The sequence below is a fragment of the Panulirus ornatus genome, chromosome 48 (genome assembly GCF_036320965.1).
Source record: "Panulirus ornatus isolate Po-2019 chromosome 48, ASM3632096v1, whole genome shotgun sequence".
NCBI lineage: Eukaryota > Metazoa > Arthropoda > Malacostraca > Decapoda > Palinuridae > Panulirus > Panulirus ornatus.
Genome location: NC_092271.1, coordinates 24,406,602 through 24,416,436, shown reverse-complemented (window position 1 = coordinate 24,416,436; position 9,835 = coordinate 24,406,602). Strand labels below are relative to the sequence as shown.

Genomic DNA, 9,835 nt, shown 5'->3' with positions numbered 1-9,835 from the left:
GAAATCAGACCTTGTAATTGTTGTGAGATACTAACATAACGCAAAGACTGTAATCAAAAGTAAGGGAAAATCTCATGATCTTAGACAATACTTCTAAACCTGTACGTGAATTGGTGTTGTTTGACCTCTAGTTCTGAACATATAAGAATAATGAGGCAAATCCCATGCTCTGTGTCAACAAATAGTTGGGAAAAGATCGGACAGAAGATGTCAACAAATGCCATATATCCCAGAGAAGGATACCATAGGTGGAGAATGACTGAAGTAGAACCGAAGTCTTTCAAGGGCTGAGTTATAAAATGACAAACTCAAATTTGTCATGACAATATTCAAGATAACAGACCTTTCCATGGTTTACCTCAGACGCTTCACATGCCTTGGTTCAGTCCATTGACAGCAAATCGACCCTGGTATACCACATCGTTCCAATTTACTCTATTCCTTGCACACATTTCACCCTCCTGTATGTTCAGGCCCCGGTCGCTCAAAATCTTTTTCACTCCATCCTTCCACCTCTAATTTGGTGTCCCGCTTCTCCTTCTTCCCTCCACCTCTGACACATATATCCTCTATGTCAATCTTTCTCCACTCATTCTCTCCAGGTGATCAAACCATTTCAACACACCCACTCAACCACACTCTTTTTATTACCACACATCTCTCTTACCCTTCCTTTACTTACTCGATCAAACCACCTCACATCACATATTGTTCTCAAACATTTCATTTCCAACATATCCATTCTCCTCCACACAACCCTATCTATAGCCCATGCCTCGTAACCATATAACATTGTTGGAACCACTATTCCTTTAAACATGCCCATTTTTGCTCTCCGAGATAACGTCCTCGCCTTCCACACATTCTTCAGTGGTCCTAGAACCTTCACTCCCTCTCCCACCCTGTGACTCTCTACCGCTTCCATGGTTTCATCCGCTGCTAAGTCCACTCCCAGACATCTAAAACACTTCACTTCCTCCAGTTTTTCTCCATTCAAACTTACCTCCCAATTAACTTGTCCCTCAACCCTACTGAACCTAATAACCTTGCTCTTATTCACATTTACACTCAACTTTCTTCTTTCAAACACTTTACCAAACTCAGTCACCAACTTCTGCAGTTTCTCATCCGAATCAGCCACCAGCGCTGTAACATCAGCGAACAACAACTGACTCATTTCCCAGACCCTCTCATCCAAAACTCTTGCGTTAACCTCCATAACCACCCAATCCATAAACAAATTAAACAACCTTGGAGATATTCAAGCACTCTTGCGGCAAAACGATATATATATATATATATATATATATATATATATATATATATATATATATATATATATATATATATATATATTGGAAAGGATCACAATTTTGCGCGTGATCAAGATATTCCTATGGATATTCCGTGGACTCATAGGAATATATATATATATATATATATATATATATATATATATATATATATAGATAGATAGATAGATAAATAGACAGATTGATAGTGAAGAGAACTAAACATAAGTATAGGAATGGTGTACACCTTAAACATTTCTAACATGTAAGCGTAATATTGGAGACTTCAACGACAAATCTAGATAGTAATCCAAACAGCTGTGATTGTCCCTGTATATGAGCAATAGCTATTCTATTACATTCATTGGAATTTCCCAGTATAGTTTGTGCATGCATGAGGTTGAACTATACCATAAAAACCACTAACAGGTCATCGGCCTAAACAAGTTGGATACAGGGAACTTCCCACGATTTTTTTCTTCCAAGATGGGACTTCCCTGCTCGGAGCCCAGTTCATTCATAGCATCAAATACTACATATTTGTCAGGAAAATGGTCAGGTTCTTCAAAGGTGGTTTATGGGAGAGCTTATAGTAGAAAACATTCATACATAGCCATTATATGACCCCTATATAGAGATATTACGAATATTATGATTTAGAGAAAAGTGGAGGTGGCAACTTAGAGTTGGAAAGTTTTGGGCAAGTGAGACGTATATATAGCAGGTCGACAGAACCAGTGGGCATCAGTTCCCGCTACATCGAGAAGCAACTCACACTCTCTCCCTATAAACTCTCACATTATGTCTGTTCTACGATCACTGGTGAGTACAATTAGCCGTTTACTTCCTAGACTTTCACTAGATTTGTTTCATGGATATTTTGGGTTCGAAAATAGATGATAGACGAACCTTTAGCGAGGCACCGACTGCTGCAACTAATGTCAGCCTCTTCCCCGCAGTTGATTGCCATGGCCTTCTTGGCAATGGTATGCATGGCTGTAGCAACGCCCGGCTTTAGCCACAGATCTCCCAGCCACGGACACGGACATGTATCACACAGCCGTGGAAGGTAAATTCCGGATGATCCCTTTTTATTATCTTTCATATTATAATTTTTCTTATTTTACTAAGAGCATGACTTAAGCTATTGTTTATACCATAAGATTAGCTTATTCTATATAGTTTTGAATAGTTTTATACTGAGAAATTGGCTTATACTATATACTTTATGATTCTATTCCCGGATCGTTCCACAGACCTGTGTACAGGCCAGTCCAACATCAAGTGCACAGACAGTCCTACAATCCAGGGTACAGACCACAGACACACGGATCCTACCGTCCTGTCTATGGATAAACCTCGCTGCACCGTCTCCAACTCAACTATGATCTCCAAAGACTCTTGAGTAGTCATTAGGAGGATTGAACCTCATTTATCATGTCAATGAATTATGATAAGCAATAACAAGAATTTTCCTCAGAAATCATGGTAAGGATTAGAAGGATTTTTCCTTCATATTCTTTATACAGTGATCGAACCCTATTTATCCATGAAATGTTGATAAATTAGGATAAAGAATGATTGGGTTTTTCACTCTCATACCTTAGACAGTTACCGAACCCTATTCAACAATATCATGTTAATAAATCGTAATAAGGAATGATAAGCCTTTTCCTCCGTATATCTTACACAGTGATTTTTTTATGTTCTTAATCTTTTCCTAAATGTATACTACAACACTACTAAATGCTGGAGAAATGGATGATGGTAAACATTAGAAAGACAACTCGATTCACCTGATGACAACGTTAGACATCTGTTGTAAGAGGAATATCTTATGAAAAACTAGAAAGAAAATTACACTAATAAGGGAATATGTGTGAAGGCTATGCAAAGACTATAGTAAAGAGATTTTAAGATGTGGATGGCCGGAACCTACGACATGACGATGAAGACAATAAAATTTCAGGTGATTGGACGAAAAAGGTGCAACGGGGTTCAGATCTTGATTGGTGTGAGATCAGCAACCTCATTATTCATAATACTTGTATCATCTATTCCCAAACCTAGATTGGAATGAACAACAGCGATTTGACCATGATCATTATTACTATCATCATTATCATTACCATTATTGTTCTTATCATTTGGTTTATAGATCTGTATCAGCCACATTCTATCTTTGTCACTCCATACAAAGGATGTAATTGTGATTCTTGTAGTCATCAGAGTACGTTTCATATATCTAACTAAATGAGATATATATATAAACAGTATCCAGAGAAGCGTCTTCACTTTCAGGGGGCGTTGGAAGGATGAGAGGAGTTTGAGTGGTTCAGCAGGCCCGGGGATAAGAGGGAACAAGACTAGAATTAATGAAAATTGGGAAAATAGAAGCACAGATAGAATGTAGGTTCAAGTATAATGTGCTATAACTAAGGAATAATCATTCAAGATTTTCAAAGTGATTATTGCAACTGGTCTTACTACACCTGAAAATGCAAGTAACTATACAGTATGAACCTTATTTTACGCATATTATGATTTCAGAAAATGTAAGAACAAACCTAAGACTGATGAAGATGTAAAGACAATCATCTATAGCAAAATAACTATATGAATATATAAAATCTCATAATTATCAAATGATTTAGATGCTATGAATATCAATCTGCCTTCAGTCGAAGGAAAATAACACAAATAAGTCCCCACTTTAGATATTTGAACGTTTTCTCTAGTCAGTCTCACTGTACCTAAAGAAAATGAGATTTCTAGGGGACTCTATTGTATTCTCAATTAAAGTGATCAGGAACCGTTTTTCTCCTTCGGTTTGATTCTTTATCATCTATAGAAGGATAGCTTACTATCAGCACATGATTATCCTCCTCTTTCTTCTATTTTATTTCATGCATTTAAATTTGATAAAAGTTTGTCCGAGGTCTGAGGATGGCGCCGTATTTGATTTATATTTTTCAGTACTTATACGCATGATTACTGCACGCATGGTCTTTGTTTCACAGTTACGTCACTGAAGAAAACAAAGGGCAGTTCTTTTACTGCAAAATACTCTACCCACGTAAATCCTTCTCTGAATTGTTTAAGCTTTCATCCAGAGAGAGAGAGAGAGAGAGAGAGAGAGAGAGAGAGAGAGAGAAACTGGTGCAGTGAGAGCAACTAAGTTCACGCCTTAGTAAGATTTAGGCTATAACTACCTACTTCTTGCCTTTATGAATATATATCTGTTAGTATATGTTAACGGGGTGAAAATGATACAGCGACCCGGTTCCTTCCATGTGAGTTCGACTCCCTGCGTGACGCTTTGGAGGATGTTTGCTGTTGTCTTGCTACCACCACATCCGAAGCTTCCCTTACTTTACCGAGAATGTCAGTACATAATCAGAGGTATGATAAACATTGTCTTCATCTTTGTAATTGAGATATTGTGGATTCGCTATTCTGCCAGTCTTACAACTGTTGATTGTGGTTGATACTTGAATTGCTAGGAGTTTGAAAAGCTTATTGTTGTTATTCTCGTTCTTACATGTGAGATTGGATGTTATGAGAACACTACTATTAGAAAGACAATGAGGTGTGCTCATTGTTAACAAGGTCAGAGTGAAGATGCGTTGATGTTTGTCATGTACTCAACTGGCGGTCAGTGAATCGATCCTCTGAAGGAGTTGCTGAAAGATGTGGCTAGGAGGAGAGGTGTGGGGAAGGAGGAAGGGAGGAGCTGCAAGATGCTCCAGCAGACGTTATTAGAGGATGTGCCTGAGATGACAGGTGTGGGGTAGGAGGAGCTGCAGGACGCTCCTGAAGACGCTACTGGAGGAGATGGTTAGGGTGACATGTTCGGAGGAGGAGAGGTGGGCTTTGTGAGGAGGAGGGGGTTCCCCGGGCTTCAAGGTCATGACCGAGGCAACCCAGACACCACCGCCTTGACACGTGGCCCGCTGACGCTCCCATTTAGTGGTACATGACTAGTACTAGCGGCATGGCCTCCGCTGCTACCCTCAGACGGTGTCAACAGCATGGCCTCCTCTGCTGCAGCGTGGCCGCTGGTGATGACAGAAAAGGAGTCATGGACTCCAGCCTTGTAATATAACACCAATGTTTACATACAAGATCCATAACGCTAGGTTGCTTGTGAGGCTGTCAAGAAACGCGTTTCCGTCGTCATATTGACGTAATCCTGAACCTGTCATCACAACATTGCGTAATTACCTTTTTTGTACAGTATGGGAAGAGAGTTCTGTATTCTTTCTATACCCGTTGAACCCTGTTTTCTATACTCTTTCTATACTCGTAGAACCATGTTTCCTATACACTTTTTATACCCGCAGAACTCTGTTTTCTATACTCCTATACTCGTAGAGCTTTGTTTCTCGACTAGTGTGAAGGATCGAGAGGTAATCTATATATATGGATTGACGTCACATCGCTTTCTTTAGTATTGCGAGGGTTGTATACACCGCCATGATGTCAGGCTTTAACTGTGAATGAATATTTATTTTTTCTAACGTAAAAATGAGCGTCCCGTTATGGCTTTATGTCAATGACAACAAGTTTTCTGTGAAAAAAAAAAATGATGTTCAAGGTGAGGTTTATTTCCTCAGTGTGGATGTTGCTGGATCAGTGTTGGGTTGGGTGTGGTCCTGGCGATGATATGGGTGTGGCCACAGCCTCACCACCACCTCCAACGTGACCACACACACACACACCCTCTCCACCATAGTTACACTTCCTTCACCATATCTACGCTTCCTCCAACATAGCCATACTTCCTCCTCCACCACCACCACCACAGACGTACGCCACTAGCACGGCCACTTATCTACCACATCAGCCACACCTCTTTCACCACAGCTGAACAACGACAACAGCCATACCTCTTTCACAACAACTGAACAACCACACTTCTATACCCTTACGACCACAGTCACAGCCGCACCTCGAAATATCATCATGAACACCGGCTCTTGTCTCGGATATCGTGAGGCTTCAGGTTCCAGTGCTTCAATCTTGGGTTCATCAACTGTCTTGGCCAGGAAGGTAACAAGGGATTCATTACTTCCACCGGTGTCCGTGGGGAGCGTCCATACAGCAAAGCCTGGAGAGCAGGAACAATGTAGTGTCTTGTGAGTTCCCTTCATCATTTCCATCGTCCGTGTAGGACACAAAAGGTAGGAGATTCTCTGAACCCTCCCTGACTCTGGTAACAAACAGTATGTTCGACTGGGTCCCCGTGAGACCAGACCAGGGAATTATAGAAATAAGGTGAGTGTAGGTGTCAGAGGCACATGATTCCATGTCTGAACGTACGAAGAGAAGGGTTCAACGAACAGGTGTGTGGAAACGAATTAAAAGCTTTGCATCTGTGAACAGCTTTATGTCCTTTGTCACCTCTCTCTCTCTCTCTCTCTCTCTCTCTCTCTCTCTCTCTCTCTCTCTCTCTCTCTCTCTCATGGATGGCAGAATCTTGTGATTGGTCGCCGCGGTCACCAGCCCTCGCCATTCATTAGACGAGAACTAATCACTGTTTGATCATGACTTTCAGGATGGGTTCCTCCTGTTTCTTGCGTTATCACCAGGATCATCCTGTCCGACCTGGCTCTCTGCTTCTGCCTTGGGAACGGTAATGAAATGTGTGACGCACTCGGGTGAAACGCTTTTGTTTTCTACGCCATTATCGACAGTGAGTAACAACCTCATTCATAGTTACTGGATATCTTGATTACCCTCTCTTTCTCATATACATATATATGTGTGTCTGGCTGTCTGTCTGTCTGTCTGTCCGTCCGTCCTTCTGTCTGTCTATCTGTCTGTCTGTCTGTAGCGACAAAGAAGGTACAAGACTGTAAGGAAGGGCAAACGAGCAACGATGACGCGTGTACTTGGACTGACTGCAGACAGATCTGTGAAGGTTGTGGCGTGGGAGAGGGGGGAAAAAGTGGCGAGGTTAGCTGATATGCATCAAGTATGAGCGGAGAACACAAGAGGAGGGACCGTTCTAGTGTGATAACGAGTATGGAAGAATACTTCATAAAGAACTTTATGTGATCAGTTCATTATGCTTCAACTCTATGCTCTCGAGGTTAAGATGAGTCTTGATATTTTGAAGGAACGAACACACATCCTTCCCTATATCGTCACGGTGGTGAAGTGTTTCATGGCGTCATCAACTCTCTCTCTCTCTCTCTCTCTCTCTCTCTCTCTCTCTCTCTCTCTCTCTCTCTCTCTCTCTCTCTCTCTCCATGTCACGTATCCTTCAGATGAGGGAATAAAACATGGCCGTTTCATGAACGTATTCTTTGCTCCCTCATCTTCCCAGTCGCCGTTACTCGTGAAGATGTTCCAGTCAAGAGATTCATCCTCTTACCTTTGGCTCACGGTCCTAAATCGTGACACGCCTTGCGTCGCCACAATCGCTTGCCCTCCCGTTATGCAGCTCATCTTCGTGAAGGTCGACAGAGCAAAAAAAAAAAAAAAAACATTCACGTCAAATATCAACTTGACAGACGCTCATTGAGTTGCTAAGAAGGTTCATAAGAGGGAAGTGTTGTTTGCTCTGCTCTTGAAGCTCATCAATACTGTTAATCAACGAACGTTCCTCCTGCAGGAGGTTTCTCCTGCAGGAGAAGGAGGGAAGGACGACCACCGCATCCTGCCTGCCCGGACGGTCTGTAGTCCGTCCTTCCAGGACCTTGGTTTCGGTGTGGTCCCCACCTGAGCCTTGAGCTTGCCTCACCTGTGGGATCCTCGTGCACTTCTTCATACACTGTTGCACCCAAACTCTCCGGGGTCGTATGGACATAGCATACTGCTCCTTCGATTTATGGGTCGTCCTCCTCCTCCCCCTCTTCCTCTCTCTATCGCGTCTACAGTTAACATACAGCAACTTGAGAATCTCCAGTGATGACATTCATTCGCTACAGAATCGGCCAGGAGTCGTGACACCAGGGGTTCCACACTAGTACCAGCAGCAGACTCACTGGCACACCTCAGAGATGATCTTGATATACTGTCAACAACTATTCAACATTTCATGGGTGAAATGTAATAAAAACAACGACACTACCTCCTCCTTACCCCCCCCCCCTCCTTATCCCCCAATTGCCCATTATGCCTACGTTACCACCCAACCAGCCGGCCGGTTCCCTTGTGCCTCTCGCCTCTCAAGGTGAACGAGTGATTTTCAGAGGAAAGAGAGAAAAAATATATTACAATCTGCCTCGGATTCATATATGAATATATACAGAGCTCCTGGTGGCTAGGTGGGGCTGGATAGCCTCGGGCAGGGATGCACCAATGGTTTGTGCCATCCCTCTCTCATATCCTGGATACAACATATATAATTTCCACTGAATTTAGCTCCACTTCGCTTCTTCGCTGTGATGCAAAGTACGTTGCCGCTTCCCTGCCAGACTTGGCTTTGGTGTGGCCTAAGTGCAGAGGGGCGCTGTGAGGAATGCTATGTAAGGAAATGGAAGTGATTGAGAAATGAGAGATGGTGTATGAAACCACGATCTCTCTCTCTCTCTCTCTCTCTCTCTCTCTCTCTCTCTCTCTCTCTCTCTTGCTCACGTGTTATGAATAGGACCTCTGTGAAATGGAGTACCACACGCACACACACGCACACACACGCACACACACAATAATTTTGGCTTTTGATTAGATAACCCCAAGATCCCTTTCACTAGGCTCCCGCAGCTTAAAGGCTACGCTACAATCAGTAGCAGGGGAATATTGGACTTTATTAGGGATCAAGTTTCTCGATGAGATTGATCATACAGGCGGAGTCCGGTAACACTCAGACACAATATATACATACATATTTACTTACTTTTTTGACTATTCTTTTGGGAAAAAATGGAGAGAATGATCAATGACTTGTTTTCACTATTTTCGTTTAAGAATATCTAACATTAATGTTGATGTGTTTCAGTAAGGTGTTTGTGTGTGTGTGTGTGTGTGTGTGTGTGTGTGTGTGTGTGTTTTAGTACATGTGATGGTCATATACTCATATGACACACACACACACACCTACATATGCTAGTATCAATTAAGCTGCCACCTGTAATGATCGTGTTGAGCAATGGATGACCTTTGACCTTTAAAAACAAGGGATTCCTCCTCCCTGGAAGAAGGTGACCTCATTGTCTGAAAAAAAGGAACAATAGGATCTGATAAACAGCTTCATATAATGTCTCTACAATGCACTCAATATTGGAACGGATCTTGGTACAAAAAAAAATATAAATATATTTTGGAATTCCCCAACAGTTTAAACTAATCTATCCTCCCAAGTATTTACCTCTTGCCATTTTTGTAACTTCGAAAGAAATCTAAATAGAATTATGATAAAGTTCATACAAAAGTTTATTTCTTTTGTGATTACCAGATTGTTCTGAAAATATAATTTGCTCTAATGGCTTACCTGTTTACAATTTACTGTGGAAAAAAAACAAAAAAACAGAGACTTGAAAAGACATTTGAAGTCTCTCAGATTTATATTTCGTATCTTCTTCATAATACCATTATAT

The 9,835-nt window shown here is 41.6% G+C and overlaps 1 long non-coding RNA gene across 1 annotated transcript; it reads left to right on the top strand.

The window, feature by feature from the left end:
• Positions 1 to 1,986: 1,986 nt before the first annotated feature.
• LOC139764027 (uncharacterized) lies at positions 1,987 to 2,958 on the top strand. Its single transcript, XR_011716299.1, has 3 exons — positions 1,987 to 2,114; positions 2,252 to 2,361; positions 2,549 to 2,958. It is a non-coding gene; the product is annotated as an uncharacterized lncRNA (long non-coding RNA).
• The last annotated feature ends 6,877 nt before the right edge of the window (positions 2,959 to 9,835 follow it).